This window comes from Lynx rufus, unplaced genomic scaffold (genome assembly GCF_022079265.1).
Source record: "Lynx rufus isolate CCGP_SWC_20201006 ecotype Redwood Valley unplaced genomic scaffold, mLynRuf1.p SCAF_1, whole genome shotgun sequence".
Classification (NCBI taxonomy): domain Eukaryota; kingdom Metazoa; phylum Chordata; class Mammalia; order Carnivora; family Felidae; genus Lynx; species Lynx rufus.
Window position 1 is genome coordinate 66,291,203 of NW_025814823.1, and position 23,401 is coordinate 66,314,603.

At 39.3% G+C, this 23,401-nt stretch overlaps 1 protein-coding gene across 1 annotated transcript in view; it reads left to right on the forward strand.

The window, feature by feature from the left end:
• GPC6 (glypican 6) overlaps positions 1 to 23,401 on the forward strand; it is a 1,113,953-nt gene that overhangs the window by 776,913 nt on the left and 313,639 nt on the right. The window lies entirely within an intron of this gene.

Here is a 23,401-nt window from a genome sequence, read left to right on the forward strand (position 1 = left end):
AATTTACCTTATCTTTTATGACCTTACACTTTTGATGAGGACTAGTCAGTTATTGTGCAAAATGTCTTTCAATTTGGATTTGTCTGATGTTCTCTCATGATTAGATTGAGGTTATGCATTTGGCAAGAATACTACAGAAATGATGTATCCTTCTCATATATCATATTAGAGTGTGCATTGCAGTATCTGCTGGGTTTTTCCACTGTCAAGGCACTACTTTCCCCTGTATCTGTAATACATATTTTAGAGAAGTTACTTGAAGTCTATGCTAATATCCTGTTCGTCCTCAAACTTTTGGCTACTGATGCCACTCTAACATCCATAAAAAGATCTTGCCCACAGTAGTATTAGTGGAACATCTGCATAAAGGTGATTTTGTATTTCCCTTTGTCCTTCTAGGTGTATTAATTGGAATCCTTTCAAAAATTGGATTTTTTTCTCTTCCAACTACTTATTTATTCAATTATTCATTTATGTCAGTAAGGACTCATGGATACTGATTTTATTCTATGGAGATAATCCAATAATTATGATTATTTTCTTCGTTGCTCAGTTTGTTCCAGTTTGTGTATTGCAGTCTCCTCTTAGTTGGTAACTGTTGTTCTGACATGCTTGCCAATCTTTTTTGGGCACTTCTTAATTTTTGCCAACACGGATTCTCTAAGAATCTTACTTTATTTTCCTTTCTCCGGTCCTGGAATCAACCTCTTCCCCAAGGAACACTCGTTCCTCATACTGAAGGATGGTATTAGAAACCAAGATCTGGGCGCTAAATGTGCTCCTTGCTATTGGAGTGTTACTGCTACCAGCCCCTTTCTGTACACAGAACTAGGAGATACATATTACATATTTCACCCATACTCACAGTTTATGTTTGTCTATCTCCTGATCTCCCTAACCCCAATGGATATATATACTGGAGTTCATACTGATTCCAGTTCCACACCACAAAGTTCATTCTAGCTTCTCTCTTTATTTGTAACTGCTATCTCCAACAGTAAGAAACCTGGCTCCCATGATCTTCAATATGTTAACATATTTGCCTAACCCTAGCACATACATGTATCAGAGCTGCTAACTCACAACTCTTTAAAAAATGTATCTAGATGTACAGTATCTGTATACAAATTCTTTTTTATAATTTTCTTAAATGTTTATTTTTGAGAGAGTGAGAGAGAGAGTGTGAGCAGGGCAGAGAGAGACAGAGAGAGAGACAGAATCCAAAGCAGGATCCAGGTTCCGAGCTGTCAGCACAGAGCCCGACATGGGGCTCGAACCTGCAAACCGTGCGATCATGACCTGAGCCGAAGTCAGACGCTTGACCGACTGAGCCACCCAGGTGCCCCACCCTACTGTAGTTCTACGTCCCAAAACTATACACAAAACTTACACTCTGAAAAGTTTTGTTCCCTCCTTATGCATAGTAACCCATGACCATCCCTCTTTCTTTCCGGCCCATTCCCACCTGCCATGTGTAGGTTGGTCAGTCCACTTCATTTCTGGTTTATCTTTTCTGTACATCTTTTGCAGGAATGATCAGATATGTGTGTCTTTTCTTATATATTTTATTTTTCTTACATGCGGGGTAGCATACTATACTCTTTTACACAGACTGTTTTTACTTAATTGTGGAAATCATTCCAGATCAGTTCATAGAGATCATCCTCATTCTGGTTTGCAGTTGCTTAGTACTCCATTGTCTGGAAGTACCTTTTGCTATTGCAAATGATGCTACAATGCTTAACTTCGTGCAAATGTATGTTTGGAGGTGTACTTATGGACAGGTTCCTAGAAATGGGATTGTGAGTCAAAACCTAAGTGCGTATGTCATTTGATTAGGTATTGCCCATTTTTCTCCTGAAGGCTTGTACCAATATGCATTTCCAGCTGGCACTAGTGTGAAGATTTTTTCCCCTACATCCTCAGCAAGAGAATGTGTTGTCATACTTTTTTTTTTAATTTGTCAATCTGATAGATGAGAAATTCTATCAAATTATTGTTTAATTTTTTCTCTTATCATTTTGACATAGTTTAGCAGGATAAATTAACAACCTTTTTCATTCATCATCAGTATCAAGTGAGAATTTTTCTTTACTAAGATATTATTATTAAGATAACTCAAAAAACTTCCTAACATGTTAAATATGAGTGAGATATATGTTAATTTATGAAAAATAGAGCCGATTTATTCTTTAATAATATTTTTAATGTTAGGGAAACATTTTTTATTGTTTCCTAAACTCTCATAATGTTTCTGGACTTCATCACAAATGATTTCCTGTAGTAGAATTCTGAGAAATAAGTATGAACATATGAAGAGGACTGTAATTACTGCAATTATGGAAAAGTAATTTACTGGCTGTATAAATTCAACAGATTTCAAACAGAGTGGATAGGCCATAAAAAGCAGGCAGGATATTGAAAATAAATATTTTGGGAGCTAGGAAATTGCTGGGTAAATGCACATACCAAATGTAAATGCTTTGTTAACATTTATATAATTTAGTTTTTTTAAACTAAAAAACATATGGGTTTTTTTAATTAGAAAAATCAAATAGATGCTAAGATGGTCAAGTGTTTGCAGATATCATTCTTCCTCTTGTCCCTCTGGTAGATATGAGATACCTAAACAAAATTTTCATTTTGTGATAATTGGGTTAAAATTAAGCAACAAAAACAAAAAACAAAAACAAAAAGACTTTACAGAATTCTTCTTATAGCTATCAATAGTAGAGCCCTGTTGGGAATGAATTATTGTGGAATATGATAAAAATATTTACAAGAGGTGAGGAGCAATATAGAGGGGAAAGGTCATGGACTTTAGTTCAAAAGAGACCCAAGGTTTGGCTCCTACGTGGCCACTTGTTAGTTGCACAGTAATCAGCCACTAGCAGTCATGGGTTCTTATACTAAAACTAGGTGCTTTTCCAAGAAAATAGCCCTATCGTGAAATATACCCTCTAGTATCACTGCGCTCACATCTGCTCAAATGAACCTCCAGTAGACCCTGTTTCAGAAGAGGATGTTGATAACATTAATTATGATATTAAAAGCCAGTAAGTTCTTTTGCGTTTTTAAAAAAATCACCAAAACAATCCCCAAAGACAGGGGGAATTATTGTCCCTGTTTTATAGAGCAGGAAAGTGAGCGTCAGAGAGCTCAAGTTCATGCTGCCGGTAAGTGGTGAAGCCAGGGTTCTATGTCCACTTTATCCAAGGCAAAGCCCATGTTTTAAACTGTAGGCTACAACTTCCCTCTACCTAACTCTGTACTCCATCCAGAGGACTGCCAAAGAAAATAGATCTGCTGTGGGGCACCTGGGTGTCTCAGTCTGTTAAGCGTCTGACTCTTGATTTTGGCTCAGGTCATGATCTCAGTGCTGAAGGGATCAAGCCCTGCACAGGCTCTGTGCTGACAGCTCCAAACCTGCTTGGGATTCTCTCTCTCTCTCTCTCTCTCTCTCTCTCTCTCTCTCTCTCTCTCTCTCCTATCTCTCTCTCTCTCTCTTTCTCTCTCTGCCCCTCCCCACGCACATGTTCCCTGTCTCTCTCTCTCTCTCTGTCTCTCTCTCTCAAACATATAAGCATTAAAAAAAAAATAGATCTGCTGTGAACCAGAGACCTAGCATAACTGATGTTCATGTCCTATCCATGACAATAACTGGGAACTCACCTTTTGTGTGTGTGTGTGTGTGTGTTTCTTTTTTTTTTTAAGTTTATTTATTTTGAGAAAGAGGGAGAGGGTGAGAGTGGGAGAGACGGAGAGATATGGAGAGAGAGGATCCCAGTAGGCTCCGTGCTGTCACTGTAGAGCCTGATGAGGGTCTCAAACCTACGAACCATAATATCATGACCGGATCTAAAATCAAGAGTCAGATGCTTAATTGACTGAGCCATCCAGATGCTCCCTTTTTTTGCTTCTTGATGAAAAAATAAAATTTATAACTTGTTGCACATAGTTTACTAGTTCTTTCATCTTGGATAAGATATTGTTCTGAATTATAACACTGAAATCCTGGGCCATATTGCTTTGAATGCTTACAGAATTGTTTTTATGAAATGATACTCCATAGTCTTACCAGCCATGTACAGCAAGGTCTTATAAGAATCATCTGAGGTGAGCTATTGAACTTCTTGTGAAGATGCCATGGAGAAAGCTCTCCACCATATCATACAGGATCCCCTTTAACAGACTCAGAGCAGAGTCAGGAAAAGCTAGTTCCCAAGCAACTAGTTTGATTTAATACAATGGAAAATGTAATTATCGTGAGCAGTCATGTTTCCCAGATTCCTTTGACTCACTGACCATCAGAGCAACCCACCTTTGTCATATAACATGAAATTTTTATTACTGCACCTTCTCTCTGGAGTCATCTCATTTTTCACTTTTTTTAATTTCTGTTTTGTGTTCTTTTCCTGTGTTTCTGTGTGTATCTGCCACTTAAGTCGAGTTTTCAATGAGGTTAAATTTAAATAAACCTGCTCTACATGCCCTAGGGCAAGTTACTTAAAATGTCTGACTCTTAATCTCATTAGTTATAAAGCCATTGCCTTTCTTAGTTGTTAGAACTAAAAGTAGTGTGCGTAAAATACATAACATACTACAACTTTGAGATTAAAAGGAATTCTGAGTAGCCACCCCTGAGAAATTGTAGGATTGTATTTGTTAAAAGCAAGTTTAAGGGTGAGAAAGGAACTTAAAGTCTGTAGCAGTGTGGAGGATAATATAATTCATAACGATATTCTCATTAATTTGATATTAATTTAATGATACTATAATATCATCTATTTGAATAGTATTAACGATCGTGGACGCCTAATTAGGAGCCCACGTACTAGCTCCTATATTTCTGAGCACCCATTAGGTCCACCTTAGTGTGCCTTTGAATATTTTTTAAATGTGGTGTTATTCTTGGATAACATTAAGGGATTGTAAAATGAGGAAACAGCACTAAGAGTTGCTGAAAAGCCACAAATTGCCAGATGACAAACCAGCTTAAATTAAACATTACCAAAACACTTGAACACAAGGCTCTTCCCAGTCCTCCGAGATGAGGGTGAGTGGAATGGAGTGGGCTCTCTGCTTGTTGATCCAAGCCAATTTGTTGAATGTGCTGAGTACAGAATACGTTCACCATCTCGGAATCAGTGACACCCTTTTCCCTTTCGGTTCAGTATCCTTTTGTCTTCTTTCCCAGGAAGGGACAAGAACGTGATTTCCTCTTTTCACCTGCAAAAAACCAGGTAGTGTGGAAGACAAAACTTACTTTAAAAACATCAAGGACCTTAAGGATTCCTCAAAAGCAAATAATACACAATGTGTTTAGGAATCATTTGAGTTGAGAAATTTCTATTTAAATTAGCAAATATTGCTGGACGCATACCGATGTCGTAATTATATATACTCATTATAATAAAGAAAATTGTTTTGCAGTTTAATCAGTGTTACTTGAAAGCCCCTTTAAATTATCATAGCAGATGTCATTAAAATAGAAACCTTACACTTGTATGGGACATTTTGTTTACCGACGTTTCTTCATTGACTTGTCAGGTCCATAAAATAACAGACCTTCTGAGTTTTCAGATGTTTGGCCCGATCACAGCATCTGACTCCAAATGCACGACTGATAGATAATCTCCAAATTTAGTTAAAGCATTTTTGAAAATAAATACTTATTTCACAGATCTGTTTGAAACACAAAAGGAAGTAACACTGTTGACAAAATGTCAAGCTTTATGTCTGGGAAAGTGGGCAATTTTTGATTTGTGTTTTTGTTTTTGTTTTTTGGGTTATTTTCTGTTCTGTTTTGTTTTTTGGATTTGTTGTTGTTATTGTTGTTATTGCTGTTGTTAGACTTCTCTGCAGGAAGGAAAGAAAGATACTAGAGCTGGGGAAAAACACAGAGACTAGTAATGAGTGAAGACGGAAAAGGTGAGGAGCCTTTGCATACCTTCAGGCATAAGAATATGCAAAGGACTTGTGAGCAGAAAACAGATAGTATTGAATGCAAAAATAAAAGGTTATAAATATAAGTTTGCAGTCTTGGGAAGAGTAAGAATGAAATGGTGGTGTCAAAAATAGCAGTTGATTAAGAAATGGCATTGATTTTTCCATAGAACTAGAGGCACAGAAATTAGAAGCCAGGATAAATGAAGTTAGCGTTAGGTGACACTGGAAAAGCCTGACTTGCAAGTAAAAAGGAAGAAAGGAAATAAGTTTAGGATGAGCAATGCCTTTTGCTTCCTCTCAAGGGAATATTAACCCATGAGCTTCCAAATTAATCATTAATCTATTAAAGCTTCTTTAGCCATTTCCTCTATGCCGGGCACTGGGCTAGGTGCTATGGGAGCAAAAAAAAGGAAAGAAACAGAAATCTCAGCATCAGGGACCTCAGAGCTTTGTAGGCAGCTGGATAAAGAGTGCCAACCAAGGCGTCCCCCAGGAGGGTGTCTGAGTCTGAGCAGGTTGTAAGGCTGCCTGATGACAACAGGGAGAAGGTAGTGAGTGTGTCTTTAAAATTCCTTCCGACTTGTCCCCTGCTGCTCTCACCTTTCAACCCTGGGCCCCACTGCCCTTACATTGCTTCTTGCTCTGTGTTCATCTAGATCTACTTCCGGGGATGTTTCCCCCAGGTCTTGTGTTCTCTGCCTCCCTCTGGCCATGACGTCATATGCACGTATGTACGTATGTACGTCCATACGTAAATGGAATGTGATGGAATGTGTCAGCACCATGGTCTTCCCCAGCTGACCCTAATAGAGTGTGTTCCACATTGTAGATTGGTGAATTCATAATTTTGAACAATCATTTACCGATTTAAGGTAAATGAGGAAATCAAAGATACCCTGTGATGATGACACACAATTTGCATATAACACCTAGGTTCTGGCCGAGCGGACAAGGCTGTGAGATCCACTTAGCTCTTTCCAACACACAGGCGTCTTCACGACTGCTCAAAGCATCCAGGCGCATTCTCACCTAGGGCCCTTGCACCTGCTGTTCCGTCTCCCTGTATTGCTCTTCCCACAGATTTCCAAATAGTACCTTACCCCCATCTATTGAGGTTTTCACTCAAAGCACACCTTCTCAATGAGGCTTTCTCTTGTTATTGGTTTAAAACTTTAATCTTCCCGGGTCATCGGGTGGCTCAGTCAGTTGAGTATCCTACTTTTGATTTTCAGCTCAGGTCATGATTTCACGGCTCATGGGATTGAGCCCCACGTCGGGCTCTGCACTAACAGAGCTTAGCTTGCTTGGGATTCTTTCTCTCCCTCTATCTCTCTGTCCTTCCCCTACTCTCTCTCCCCCAAATAAATAAACATTAAATAAAAGTTAAACAAAATTAAAAATTAACAAAAATAAAATCTTAACCTTTCTCGCTGCCAACCCTTCACATTCTGCTTCTCTTCTTAATTTATCAGTGTATTTTACTGATCTTTTTGGGTATTTTGGGTCCATTTCACCGATAAAAGCACTCTGTTTTGTTTTGCTCTATTCCCCAGTTCCATTCCCACCAACAATTCCTAGTATTCATTAGGTGCTAAATAGTTGTTAAATAAACTGTGAATAACAGTGTGCTGTTAGCTTCTGCTTTCTCCTCCATAGTGTGGATTTAATAACACTTGACCTGCCTGCATCACAAATTACTACTGATAATCAGATAAAATTATAGATGCCTGTATGAAAACTCTATAGTGCTTTTCCATGCTATTATGATTAATAGTAGCAGCCTCATCATTATCTTCAACATTATTATAACTTTGTAATCTCCCTGATGTCCTATGACATTTTTAGCTGCTCCTAGCTGGCATAGCATGCTGTTTTGGAATAGACCACTATCGCATTATGAGATTGTCAGCAGCAAAAGCTAAACGGTGAAGGAGAGGAGGGAATGTGCACCAACTAGCAGTCCCTGAGAGACCCAGACTTCTGGGTCACCTTCTAGAACCAAGGCTGAGCCCCCAGGATGGCTTTCCAAAAGCAGCATGATTATTCTACTCTGCCCATCTACTCAGGGAGACGGGCCAGGAGGAACCAGCATGAGTCAGTTTGCAACCAACACCACAAACGGCATCCATAACCTAGCTAGTCGTTTTGTAAATACATCCTACTGGGCACACACTGGCCCTAGTAAATCTAATGTCCCTACCAGATAATCCAACTCCAAGCACTATCTTCATTGACTGAGGGCGAGAAATATTTATTTCATTCCCATATATAAGTTCAGACCCAAACAGGTGGTATATTGGCTATCTAAAGTTAGCCCTGCTTTCTCAAGGACTTAGAACTTCGTCACGGAATATTACTGGATTGATCACTCTGCCTCAATAATTAGGTCTTAATAAGCTGTTTACCCTTGATAAATAGGATTGTTGAAACCACCGTGCTTATTGTGGACTAATGAGGTTGAAGTGTCCAGTTTTCTAAGACGATCTTAGCACAACACAATTCTTTAAACGTATCCATTATCTGCCACTTAAAAACCCACCACAGTCACATCTTATTATAAACAGCATATCTTGCAAACCCACTTTCTAAAGCTTAAGGCATTACAACAACTCAGTAGGTCATTTTGCATTTTGCGCTATATATTTTATTTCAAAATTCACTTATCTGCATGTATCCGTGCACATCTAGGCATAGCCTGTTGTTGTTTTTTGCATTTTCTCTATGGCAATCACTGAGCTTGGTTTATTTTCCCCAAGATGAAGAGCACTTTACAAAAATAAATGTTTTCTGACAAATTCCATATTGCTAGATACATTCAAACATGTGTTTAAAGTATAATAGGCATACTTAAAGGAAAATATAAGAAGTTAATCTTAAAAAAATGCTTAACAATTATATGACATTAAAGGGCTCTTATTTAGAAGGTATAACTTTTTCTAAGATAACAATCTTTCAGATTCCATGCCATATTCAACATAGGTTCAAGGAGATTTTGGCCTCATCCTTGAGTGTTGCTGCATAAAATTGGGGCTAAAAGTACTATAAGCTATGGAAACAACTTCCGATAAATTCTAGACCTTTTTAAGTTTATTATTTCTCATTGAAGATCTCATAAACACCATCAATCATGTAAAAGGTTTTTTTGATTCAACATTTTTTTTAATGTTTGTTTATTTTTGAGAGAGACAGAGACAGAGCATGAGCAAGGGAGGGGCAGAGAGAGAGGGAGACACAGAATCTGAAGCAGGCTCCAGGCTCTGAGCTGCCACTACAGAGCCTGATGCAGAGCTCAAACTCATGAACCATGAGATCATGACCTGAGCCAAAGTCTGACACTTAACTGACTGAGCCACCTAGGTGCCCCTGATTCAACATTATTTAATAAATATCTAGTGTGCCCACTAGCTGGAGTTCTACCAGGTAAAGTGGTGGGAATAAAACCATTAATTGGACATTGTCTCTGTACACCAAGCTGCAGTCTAGGCAGAGACTCACATAAATAGTTAACTACAGCATCTTGTTAATCTTGCTAAAATCTGGTTACATATGTTGAAAATGTAGGGAGAAACAGATGAGAGTGATTAATGTTACCTAGATGAGGGCAAAAAAAAGGCTTATCATAGGAGGAGGTATTTGGACTGGTCTTAAAATATGAAAGGAAATTGACCAGACATTCAGGCCAGGTCATGTATTACAAGCAGAAGACACAGTAAGAGCAAAGAAATGGTGTGATAAAGGTGCATGGCTTATCGAAAGAATGGTCTAACTAAACAGTAGAGAGTATAGGTGGGTTGGCAGGCTTGAGGAAAGAAAGGTAATGCCTAACGGTATAACTATTGAAGGACTGGCTTAGGCTAGACTATGAACTATCTCATGTGCTGTACTGTGGAGTTGATGTATTCATGCCACGGAAATTCCAACTTATGCTACAGGACTGGGAAATGATTACTTGTACTCAAAATATTGATATTTTTGGCACCAATCCAGTGTCTCTTTTAAAACTTCTCTAACAGTTTCAGCTCCCCTAAACTCTCAATTGCTGTATCCCTCAGTGTCTGCTCCACAGTTCAACACAAAGTGCACACCGATTTGTATAGGCTGTTTCTTTCTCATTTATGTCATTCTTTGCCCCTATCAACCTCTTCCACACCTGAGTTTAAGCTTCCTGGAGGCCTGTCTAAGCCAAGCAACTAATTATGTGATCTTTATCACCTCTCCAAAGCTGAGGTTAGACGCCCCCTTGTTAAGGGCTCTCCACTAAAGCTGTGTCCCCAGCGGTCTCTGGTTTTTTGGGTTCTCAGGGGATCCTTAAGGAAAGCTGGAGAGTGGACACTCTCCCTCCTGCACCATGTTTTCTTCACCTTCACCGCCGTGGGGCCGCTGTTCACAGGGCTCAACTCTCCCTCCGGTGGCGTCTTCCACATACAGTCACCTTAAGCAGCCACCTTAAGCAGCCAACACATCATCTCCCATTTTCTCAGTGCTTGGTGTCTACCAATTAAGCACGTCAAAAAGGTTTCAAGGGCACTTAAAATCAGCGACTTCATTTTTGAAGAGCATGGCTGTCGTGGATAGTTGACAGAATTCCTGCATGTTAATCACAGAAGCATTGGAAATCACGTGGAAGCTAATTGTTTTTACCACTCCGTGTAGTTAAATTCTGGAACTGTTTTCGGGGGTCACGCGGTTAGTGTTTTTCAACACTGCTTCCTGAATCCGGATTCCAGAAGATCACTCCAGATTAGAAAGTGAGCCCTACTTCTGAAATGTACTAGGGATTATAGTGGTCACATTCTTCGTAGAACAGTATGCTTTTGGGTTGTTGAAAACTCAAAGATAATAATTGTTTAAATGATGTTTTAAATTTTCTACTGCACCCTTTTGGGTGTTACCCAATAAACTCACAAGAGACTCTGACTCTAAGAAAGAAATAGAAGCTTTTAGGGAACCAGGATCATGTGTAAATCTGTCCACCTGTCTCATTAGCTCAAGACAGTCCCTGCTGTCCCAGAACAATTATAAATAGACCCACTTTTGCTTTCAAAAGTCTTCCAGTTTGGACAATAAATGATACGCTCATTCTGTCTGTATTTGACTCCTGGGCTGTAAGAGCCCATTTGCTGTGTATTTGATACTTGAGGGAACATTGAGACACCCTTTTATTATAAAGACCAAGAGGAAAGGAAAACAAAGTAGCTTTCTAGGTGTTAAACTAATAAATCAACACAAACTAGTTCCTTACTTCAGAGGCTCACATATGTGCATTTAGAACAACTGCCTAGCTTAATCACGTATTTTAATACATCTATCAAAAAGAAGTATTAGCAGAAGTAAATGGTTAAGTTTTTTTAAAAAAGGGTTCAGATGGGGCGCCTGGGTGGCGCAGTCGGTTAAGCGTCCGACTTCAGCCAGGTCACGATCTCACGGTCCGGGAGTTCGAGCCCCGCGTCAGGCTCTGGGCTGATGGCTCAGAGCCTGGAGCCTGTTTCCGATTCTGTGTCTCCCTCTCTCTCTGCCCCTCCCCCATTCATGCTCTGTCTCTCTCTGTCCCAAAAATAAATAAACGTTAAAAAAAAAAAATTAAAAAAAAAAAAAAGGGTTCAGAAAAACCAATGTGGTCAGAGTATGCCTGGGTGAAAAAGATGCTAAATTAGAGGCACATGCACATCCTGCTAATAATAGAAAGGATGAACAGTCCTATAAGTCTTTTTCCTTAGTTTCTTCGAATTCTTTGCTCACCAGATGACATTCTGAGTCCTGATATCAGTTGTTTCAGTCTGACGATCAAAAGATGGGGGGAATTGCAACAAAGAAGCTGAGCCTTACTAGCTCTGCAGAGGAACACCTCTACTGTCACTCTTATTTTTAAAATTGCCATTTTAGTTTATACATCAGCCCATGTGGTGGAGGTTGGGGCCAGTCTCAGTGAGGGTGACCGGTTACCACTGAGCCCAGCCTTTGTGCCAGCACACCTGACTGGTGAACCTGAACCATTGGCAAGCCCGTTTAGGTCAGTGGATCTCAAGCTTTGGGGAGCTCTGAAATCAGCTGGAGGACTCATTAAGATACAGAGCCCAGAGTTCCACCCCCAGTTCTTCTAATTCAGGTTGTCTGGCGTGGGGAATGTACAATTCTAATAAGGCCCCAAACACTCCTGATGCTGGGCCATACTTTGATAACCACTCCTCCAAATAATCCCACCTTTTGATACCTTTTGATACCTCTTGGCAGCTAGCTGATGGCCTCCCCAGAGCCTTGGTCTACCTTTCCTTCTATTTGGAACCCCAGTAATCAGCTTACCTGACTTCAAACCTGTCTTGTAGAAAAAACAGTTCAAAATAGTGCGTCTAATCCATGCACATGGCTTACAAAGCCAATTGCGTCATCATTTGCCTGTACTTTGTAAGAATACACTAACCATGTGGGTAAGGAGACCTGTGGGAAATTCACAGAATTTCTTATATTCATTTCTTAATGTAAACCACAGGGGAGTGGTTTTGACTTTAAAGCAAACCCTTCTTGTACACTCGATTTTAGAGGGCTGTGAGGTGATCTGGAGGGCTGTTTGGAGGTCTTTTACTCTCCAAATACACTCCTAGACACACACACACACACACACACACACACACACACTGACGTACATATGCACACATACACAGCCTACAAAATTCACATTCCAAAAGTACAAAAAATGATCAGAAAATGAAAATCACCATGTATCTCAAAAGGTTTGTATAACTCAAGGCATAGGCCAGCTCTGTGTTTCTCGCGGTTTGGATACCGTCGTCTGACATGGGCAGGAAGTAGCCAGCCTTCCTACTGCTCACTCCTGCCTGGGTGCCTGGGAAAGTGGCCTCTGAGTCGAGACAGTGAGGGAGTGGAGAATCAGCCCGAATGAAATCACGAGGGTCTGTTTCAGGAAGAGTCGTTCCAACTCACGTATAGAATCCTTGACTTAAAAACTGGATGAAGCAGTTAGGTACTTTAAATGTATTAGTTACAATTCTATGTGAGCAGAAGTATCAAGAGTGATACTGCCATCTCCAGTCACTAGCAAAGAAAGGAGAAAAAACAAAGGAGACAATCATCAAGAGTAGAACTGGCCCCAAGTCCTGCTCATCAAAAGATTAGAGCAAATCACTCTGAAAATGTCCAGAGTTGCCTGGGTGGCTCAGTCAGTTGAGCATCTGATTCTTTTTTTTTTTTTGAATTTGTTTTATTCTAGAGTGAGAGAGAGAGAGAGACAGAGTATGTAAGCAGGAGAGAGGGGCAGAGAGGGAGAGAATCTTTTCTTTTTTTAAGTTTGTTTATTTATTTTGAGAGAGAGTGCAAGCGGGGAAGAGAATTTCAAGCAGGCTCCACACTGCCAGTGCGAAGCCCAAATCAGGGCTGCAACTCCGGAAACAGACTGTGTGATCGTGACCTGGGCCGAAATCAAGAGTGGGACGCTCACCAGCTGAGCCACCCAGACACCCATCCATGCTGAACATGGAGCCTGCTTAAGGTTCTCTCTCTCCCCCCTGTCCCTCTCCCCCATTCACACACTCTCTCTCAAATAAAAAGAAAAATTAATAAATAAATTAATTAAAATGTCCAAAAATTTTTTAAATTTAAATTTAAACCCAGTAAAATGTAGTTTGACATTTTACTTAACTTTTGTCTTCTGACCTAATCTTGACCTAAAGCTTTTTGGACTGTTTGAAAATAACAATTTATGGCCTGAAGATAGACTTGTCATTTAACTATTATATTCTGTTATATTCTATAAGTAACGCAAATTAACATGTATACATTAGCAAAGAACAATTGTCACTTGGATTCTCAGCCAAAATTGTTATTGTATTCAAATACATTTTTTAAAGCCTGGAATTTGACTGGTTCTCCAGTATACCTAGCCCAGTAGGTTTAATGGTTTCGAATCATTGTTCCCTTTGAGAAGTCTTTGAAAGCCAGACACCCTCTCCCTAGAAAAATAAATGTGGCTACACAGACAGAGAATGTTGAAGATGCATTAGAGTGTCCTTTGATGCCCTAAAACCCACTGATGAGTCCCCGGTTGAGGGTCCCACCTAGGATTACAAGAAGGAGGCTGAACTTGAATTTAGATGTCCTGTTTTGACTCCTTTCTCATCACAGCACCAGCACCAACGAGGTATCTGACCCAGCCAATACATACCTCCTCGTCAGTTACAAGGAGGAGCTGGTCCAGAGGACTGTTTTGGTCCCTCAAGTTCAAATATGTGATCATCAGCTATCTGTGATGAATCTGAAAGACTGGTTCTTTTCTTTTTATTTGTTTCTTCTTTCCCACAGCTGTTTCTGGAGTTTTGGACCCATATCCCTTTGACTCTCCCTAACCCCTTTCTTTCATTAATTTCAAGAAGTTCTTCTTTCTATCATTCCCTCCACCACTTTCTTCTGTCTATGTAAGACCTAACTTGTGATATAGAGCATTTTAAAGGAAGAAAGGACAACCCACCTCCCCAGAGGCTGCACTGGACCTGATGTAGGTCAGGTTGATTGGGAACTTTCTTGCCTCAAACTTCAATAAAAGAAGATGGGTGGAGAGCTAACTGCATTGAACAGAAGTTAGTTTATGTTAACTGAAGAGTCTACAGACCAAGTCACTTAATATTCTATGAAGCTTTCCTATTACACTATGATTTTTAAAATACATATTTTAATGTTTCTTCTTAAGGAACAATTAAAAAAGGATTTTGATAGAGAAAGCTAATCATACAGTAGAAAAGATAAAAGAAACAGTGGCAAAGCAGTGGCAGGGACATATTTGGACACTGGGGGTGGGGAGGGTGCACCTTAGAGTAGCCTTATCCTAAACAGTACTTTTCAAGAATGTTCTAAAGCCTCTTCAAAAGCATGAAGCTACTTACTTCCTTCGTGGGCCCCTGCATTTTGCTGATGCTTCTGCTATTAATATTTATTTATTTAGTTATGTGTTTGTTCATTTATTTATTTATTTTGAGAGAGAGAGAGAGAGAGAAGGGAAGGGGCAGAGAGAGAGAGGGAGAGAGAGAGAATTCCAAGAATTCTGACAGCACAGAGCCTGACACAGGGCTCGAACCCACGAACCATGAGATCATGACCTGAGCCGAAATCAAGAGTTGGATGCTGAACCGACTGAGCCACCCAGGCTCCCCTCTGCTTTAAATCTTAGTACACTGTTTGCAGCTATTAGTTTTTCCTTCTTTCTCTACCAAGGAAGGGTGAATTCCTCCAGACTTTCCACATTCCCCTTTTAATTCCAAGAATGTGTACTTAAGAGATGCTCTAAATATTACCAGTAATATTTACTATAATATCCCTATAATTATTACTGGTCAAGTCATAAAAGGAAAGGAGCAACAGCTCAATAAACTTTTCTCCAGTGATCTTTTGTCTGCTGTATTCACTGACAAATAACAAAAGCCTAGAACAGTGCTTGGCACGTGGTAGTCTGTTTTCAAGTAGATTAGTAATAAATATAGTAATTCATATATATTTGAATGAATATACGTAATAGAGAACATTTGGAAAGGTACTCAAAGACTAATAAAAATGAATATATAATTAAGAAAGTTTGTGACCAAATTCAGTGCACATGGAGAATATCACATTGAAAACATGTTAATGAGTAATTATGATCCATTACAGACTAGGCCCTGAAAAGTGATAGCTTGTGCCTTCTGAGTAAATCTCTGAGGATTCTTGCAAGAAGCCAAGGGAGCTAGATGATGAAGTCAGTGTCTGAGAATCTGGAAGAAGCATATCAAATTTTAACAGTATAATCTAGTTAAGATAAACAAATCTCCTATAGTTATTATAATTATTCTCATGAGTAGTAGATGTATATTTAATTACTGAGAAATTCACTAGAGGTACTAATGATCAATATTGGAAAAACCATTAGTCCAATGATAATTTCTCCCATAACACTTAAATCCAATCTGTGTGGTCATGTAGTTAAAACATAACAAATGTCTTCTAAGTCAGCACTTCTTCGCACTTTCATCCAAAGCCATTATTCTTGATGAGACAGAACAATCAAAAGCAGAATGGCCATTGCCTGTTCTGTATGCCATTAGCATTACCTGAAATTTCAGTAATGGGAAAAAGATGCTTATAGTCCTCATCAACTTACTATGTTGCAATCTTCTGTCATGACCACTCATATTTACATCTATAGGGATGAAACAAAGCTATTAGATTGACATGTAAGAGTTTGTTTTTTTAAAATCCATTCCCTTTTGCACCTGACATATTCAAACTTTTTGTTTGCAATTTGAAAATTAAACTCTATACGACATATTTAATAGAGCTTAGAAGTTGGTTATGTTTGAATTCAAATCGTTATCATTACTGTTAATAAAATAATGAAAGAAAAGAATGTCCTATTTGGGAACTATGGGTCAAATGTCAGCCTGTTGTTGCTTATAGGAATTATTTGGTATACAGATTTTAAAAACATTCTTCCAAAATATTCTGTTCAGGGATGAAAACATTCAGAATATTGAAACTTCTAATTTTATCTGAGGATCATTATCCAATGCCCATTGAGACTATTACTATAACATCTAAATATTTGGCATTCTCAGTGTTTGCTGTTGCAATGCTAAGTAGGATTACATTTTCCTGTGTCATTGGTTCATTTAAAATGGTAAGTAGCAGAAATGAATGAATTGCCAGGAAGAAAAAGAGAGAAAGTATCTTCCAGAAAGGACACATCTATACTAGAAACTATCATGGGGAAGTATGTGCCATAATTCTACTACTGTTTCACACGTGTAGTTTACTTGAAGGTTTTCTAATAAGTGTTTGAATGTGTGACTTTCAAAAGAAGCAGACTTACTGGATGAAAGAGAGTTGACAGAAACCAAGTGTTTCTAAGAGAGCACATGGTCTTAATCAAGAAAGGACCAGCAGAAATTAAACAGGACAGCTGATAAAAGACAGAAGATCATTCAGCTATATAGATTTAAAAAGAAAACATGCTATATTCAAACCTGCTATAAATTTATCTTGAGAATATATTAATTTTATAACTGCACTCAGTATCTGAAACATACTCTCAGTGATTCTGCTCATTACTCCCAAACCTCTGTAAGTGGAACTTAATTAATATCATAAGCAACTTAGAAAAAAGAGTTCATAAGAGTCCAGCTGTTCCTTAAATGGCAGAAAACAAATGTAGAAAATTATTACAGAAAACATTTGCCTTTGAGGGAATTAAGAACCTAACACTGAAGACTTCCCCCAACTTAAACAACTTATTTTAGAAAATCAGCAATTGTATTCAATTTATATTTATATTTTTATACATATATTTATAGTATTCAATTATATTGAATATATATAATATATATATAATATATATAAACTTATATGTTATATATATTATAATATATATAAACTTATGTGTTATATATATATATTGTAATATATATATACATATATATGTGTGTGTGTGTGCACGTATTTGATTTTACTTGATTTTATAAGCTTAATCCTGGAATATTGGAACATAAATATTTAAGGTAGGGAGATCAAGATGATTCCTGGCCTCTAATTTGCCCATCTGGCAATGGAGAGAACTAGTCCAGTGGAAATGGTCACTTAACTTTTAATTGCTTATGTACTAGGTAAGGATCATTCATTCATTCATTCATTCTACAGATATACATTAATGTTCTTGAACTGACCCAAGCTAGTTTGGCTGCTCTGTGATTCTCAGGTTCTTTGGTAGCTACCAAAAGCTAAAAGTTGTGGAGGTTCATTAGACCTTTCCCATACCCTAGCCCCTTGGTGGTTACAGTCAAAGCCAGCAGCAGACCAGCTTCTGACCAACTACACTTATTAGCAGACAGGAATACAAACATCACACAGCCTGTCCTTATAAGCGGGGGATAGTCCTTCTTTCTGTTCTCAGGAGATTCCAGCAGTTTCTTGCATGACTGGCTCACTTCAAGTATACAGAGCACAATTTTGACTGCAGGATTATCCAGCCCTCCGTGGGGTCAGGCAACAGAGGCGCTCATGAAGTGGCAACTGTGGATTCTGCAGACGAGCAGACATGCAGTGGAAAGAAGTGAGGCTCTAGGACCTAGTCTTTTCGGACAGTTGTGTTCATCCAGGCAGCTGGTGGCTCACCAGCAGCATATTCTGAATACTCATTTCACCAGCAACAAAATTACTTAGAAAACCCATCTATGCTACTGAACCAACTCTCTGGTGTGGATTTCAGTAATGATGTTTGATGTACGGAAGAAACTACCTCTGGATGTTGGTTCCCAATGAGGGTACTTCAAATACTAACTACTGTCTCTAGTTTGTAGATAAAAGATGAAAATTAATGTGTACATATACACTGCACCGTTTTTTAATTAAAGTACTAGATAAATATTAGACTCCGCCTAGATGGCAGGGACAGCACTGGGTCCTGTCTGTACATGATGAGCGAAACAAGAAAGTAAACACTCAAGTTAATATAAAATTGAATTTTTATAAGACTAATTAGGATGGCTGATGTTCTCTGAGGCACTGAAGGGGGATGATAGTTGACGTAAAGGAACAAGAATTGATGAAGGCCAAGTAGCCACTTTCATTGGCTAGTGAGTTTCCTTCTTATGTTTCTCTTACTTTGGATGTTTGGGACAGGAGGTGGGCAGGTGATACCACACATCAAGCTCTTGTGGATCTGGATAAATTATAATAAGTGCAGACAAGTCCCAAAATGTGTGCTACTCAGAACTTTCTTCAACATTCCTTTGATCATGCTCTTTCTTTTTTGAAAAAAGTGTGTATTTTTGAGAGAAGCTGCAAGCAGGAAAAGGGCAGAGACAAGGGGAGCAGAGGATCCAAAACGTGCTGTGTGCTGACGGCAGCAAGCCTGATGTGAGGTTCAAACTCACAAACCACGAGATCATGACCTGAGCCGAAATTGGATGCTTAACCAACTGAGGTGTGTGCCCCCGATCATGCTTTGTCTATCTAAAGTGTCTTTAGAACTTTGACCTTTAGGGACACCTGGGTGGCTCAGTTGGTTGAGCATCCAACTCTTGGTTTTGGCTCAGGTCATGATCTCAGGGTTCATGGGTTCAAGCCCCACATCGGGCTCTGTGCTGACCGCACGGAGCCCGCTTGGGATTCTGCCTCCCTCTCCCTCTCTGCCCCTCCCCTGCTCTGGTCTCTATCTATCTCTCTCTCAAAAATAAACAAACATTAAAAAAAAATTTTTTTAAGGATTTTGAGCTCAAGGTTTAGCCAACATTCTTGGCTCAGCCTCAGTGTTCTCTTGATTAAAGGTTTAAGACTGAACTCAAAAAGGGCTTTATATTTTGCTTTTAGAGTTTTGTGTGTGTGTATTTTTTTTTTTAAGAAGGCAAAATCTCTTACTCAGCTTCACTTTGAAGGCTAAACTCGGGATTGGGCATGAACACGTTGTTCACTTACACAAATATGCTTCCAGCCAGAAAAGCATTTTTCTTTTTTTCAGTGATCAGATTCTTTGGTTTAGGCAAAATAACAATTACTTGTTGTGGATTAGCGTGCATTGTTTCCACGGTTGTTATGTCTCTCAAAGGAGTGCCTACGTAAAGAGAGAAAAAGTGTTTTCGGCTCCCCCCTACTTCTTGCTTGTCTTGTCATTTTCCAACACTTGCCATCCTTTCCCTCCTCCTCCCCTTCGTCTTGGCAGGGGCTCAGAAGTGTTGCTTGTAATACCCTCAGCCAGCCGGTGGCTACAGACATGAAGGGGGAGGAAGAGGGTTAAGGGTAGGACTGAGGGTGAAACCAAACACATATGTGGCCTGGTTTCTCTTTAACCTCCTTCCTTACTCCCACCTGCTGAAGAAGTCTGCCACCCTTCAGGGAGGCCACAATACCCACCGATGCCCTTCTCTGCCTTATCGTTATTTGTCTCACCACCTCTTCCCAGATGCAATCTCCTTTCACACCAACAAAAGAAATGTTGTCAGCTGTTCTGTTTCCTTTTATTTGCTGGGCTGACTTCCTTCTTTGGGATTATCCTTTTTGTACTGAAAAAAAAAGAACGTTTGGACCTTCTATGGATGGTTTTCAAAACTTGGAGGCGGATGGCAAGAACACCCTTATGTGTCCCGTGAGGAGGGGCCGACTCTGTGATTTTAACTCAACAGATAACATGAGAACATATCTGTTAGAAACTGTTGCCTGCCTCCCTCCAATTCCCTGTACCCTGCTCCGTTGTGTTTCCCCCATAGCACTTATCGCCTCCTACCAGTCTATATCCACTTATTTATTCCCTGTTTTGAGTGTCCTTTCTCTCTCACTGCTGCCAGCATGTAAGCTTCACAAGAGGAAGGATCTAAAACACTGCCTGGCATAGAGTAGGTGCTCAGGCAATATGTTCTCAAGTGAAGTGAAGAACACTCATTCCTGGGTTGAGTGTGAAGGACTATCTCTGTTGTTCATGTCATTTACATTACATTAGGCCATTAAAGACCCCAGTAATCATAGTAACCTCTCAGTAACCCCCATACCCTAAAAGGATGATAATATCTGTACTTTAATAGGTCGCCTCACCACAGACACCCCATGTTTGAACTTCTAGTAGAACTTAAAAGCCAACAAGAAGGAAGAGTACAAAACCAAACCTCAAGGTGCATCTGCAGACTATCTTTGATAATTAAGGCCTTAGATATCATCACTCAACCAGGTGTCATCCTGCACTAATATTAAAGACTAATATTTAAGAGTAATAATATAGTCAAGTGTCTTCCTGAGAGTGTATTAATATCATAGAAACTTTTCTTTTAATTTGGCAAACTTTCCGAATAAAATGAATAAGTAATTTCCTTTTTGCAAAGAGCTATTGAAAGTAATTGTACATTCCACACTTACAGAGTATTTTTTTTCCATCTTGTAAAAGGATAATTTGCTAAACTTGATTAAAAATCAGACATTGAACTAGATCTATCTGAGATTGTCGAATATACTATTGAGTGACTTTAATCAAATTCAGCATTATTATCTTTTTATTTGCTTTTACGCTGCCTGCAGGTACAATAAAGTGAAAATCTGTAAGCAATGGAGCATATTTATAATACTAGTCAGAATGCCAGGTGGGTTGTAAAATAAATGTAATTGTTTTCAAAGATTGAACCAGATTAGCATGGATTAACACATTCATTTTGAAATCCATGGCAGGAAGTATTCTCAGCATGCCTTCAAACAACCCTTGTTACTCTGTTTCTATCCTATCTTAATACTATAAAATCACTACCCCATAAAACAGGGAGGATTTTAACTTCGTTCATTTTCATATGAAAGAAATACAATTTATTAAACAAGACAAGAAAGCAGTTGTCTGCCATACTGTAGGCCAGATTTGCACTCTGGCTTTCAGCAGATGAACAACGGCAACAGACATGGCAGCCAGAATTGTGATTGCAATAAATATTCATAACTGTGCCCGCCCAAGGAGCAACGGGAGGGTGCCTATGTTTGCAGCACATGGCTAGCAGAGGATGAACCAGGGTTCGACGGTCCAACACACACCGGCTCAGAAGCCCTAGGCAAAGCCATGCTGAAATCTCTCATCCAGGAGGAGTGACATTACTGGGTGATTTTGCAGTGTCCTTGACTCATGTGAGGTGAAATCTTTCAGATATGCTCTGCCGGTGCCATTAGCCCTCCTCTCTCACCTTAAAATAAACCTCCTTGAGGGGCGCCTGGGTGGCGCAGTCGGTTGGGCGTCCGACTTCAGCCAGGTCACGATCTCGCGGTCCGTGGGTTCGAGCCCCGCGTCAGGCTCTGGGCTGATGGCTCAGAGCCTGGAGCCTGTTTCCGATTCTGTGTCTCCCTCTCTCTCTGCCCCTCCCCCGTTCATGCTCTGTCTCTCTCTGTCCCAAAAATAAATAAACGTTGAAAAAAATTTTTTTTCAAAAAAAAATAAACCTCCTTGAGAAACTGTGTCAGTGTGTGACATCCAGCAGGGGAGATCAGCCCTGGGGGCGGTGGGGAGGGTGGGGTGGAGGGGGAAGTGGCTTCTGATGCAGTTCAGGACCCAAGGCTGACTGCAAGAAACCTGCCCAATTTTAAGAGCAAACAGTCCTTGGTGAATTATACTCATTGAAGCTTAAAAACAGTGTGTGTTTTATAGAGTCTCTGGACAGGCAGGATGCTGGCAGATCTTGATTCTTTTACTCTAGCCATAAGTATCCCTTCATTCTACATTGAAAGACAAAAATCATTCCTGTATTTACTGCAGGGATCTTGTCTACTGAGCAATGTTAGAAATGTCATACAAGAAATGTCAATCGGATTTCCTGAGCAACTGGTCAGTCTTCTGAGCTAACCATATTTCTTGTTTTGTTTTGTTTTGTTTTGTTTTGTTTTTGGCACTAGGAAACTTGGAGTGGCAAAATTTGTGTCCCAGATTTAGCAACTATGTGACATCTTCCCATTGAATTTCTATGTACTGTTTCTCCTGTGTTTTCCTCCATATATCTCATCATTCTCCACTTGGCTTGATTGTTTTTAGTCTTACTTTACTTATTTTATGTAGTTGTGAAAATAAGGTTAAGTCCTTTATGGAAGGAATGCATTGTCTGACATATGCACACCTGTACTGACTAATAACATGGCCAATTGTATGAAGACATGGATACAATTATGCATCATTAAGCTGAGGTTATTCAAACCTGTCTGTAGTTCAGTCAGGATCAGGGATATTCTAACATCACCAGTGTAGTTCCTATAGATATACATGGATACAAACCATTTCTGAAATAATTAACCTGATAGATCCCCTATAGTTATTGACTAATATCTAAATAATTTACTGGGGTGAAATACTACCATTTTTTTTCTTTAATTTATTATTTTTTTTAATTTACATCCAAGTTAATTAACATATAGTGCAACAATGATTTCAGGAGTAGATTCCTTAATGCCTCTTACCCATTTAGCCCATCCCCCCTCCCACATCCCCTCCAGTAACCCTCTGTTTGTTCTCCATGTTTAAGAGTCTCTTATGTTTTTGTCCCCCTCCCTGTTTTTATATTATTTTTGCTTCCCTTCCCTATGTTCATCCGTTTTGTATCTTAAAGTCTTCATATGAGTGAAGTCATATGGTGTTTGTCTTTCTCTGACTAATTTTGCTTAGCATAATACCCTCTATTCCATCCACGTAGTTGTGAATGTCAAGATTTCATTCTGTTTGATTGCCGAGTATACTCCATTGTGTGTGCGTGTGTGTGTGTGTGTGTGTGTGTGTGTGTGTATGTATATATACCACATCTTCTTTATCCATTCATCCATCGATGGACATTTGGGCTCTTTCCATACTTTGGCTATTGTTGATAGTGCTGCTATAAACATTGGGGTGCATGTACCCCTTTGAAACAGCATACCTGTATCCCTTGAAATACTTAGTAGTGCAATTCCTGGGTTGTAAGGTAGTTCTAGTTTTAATTTT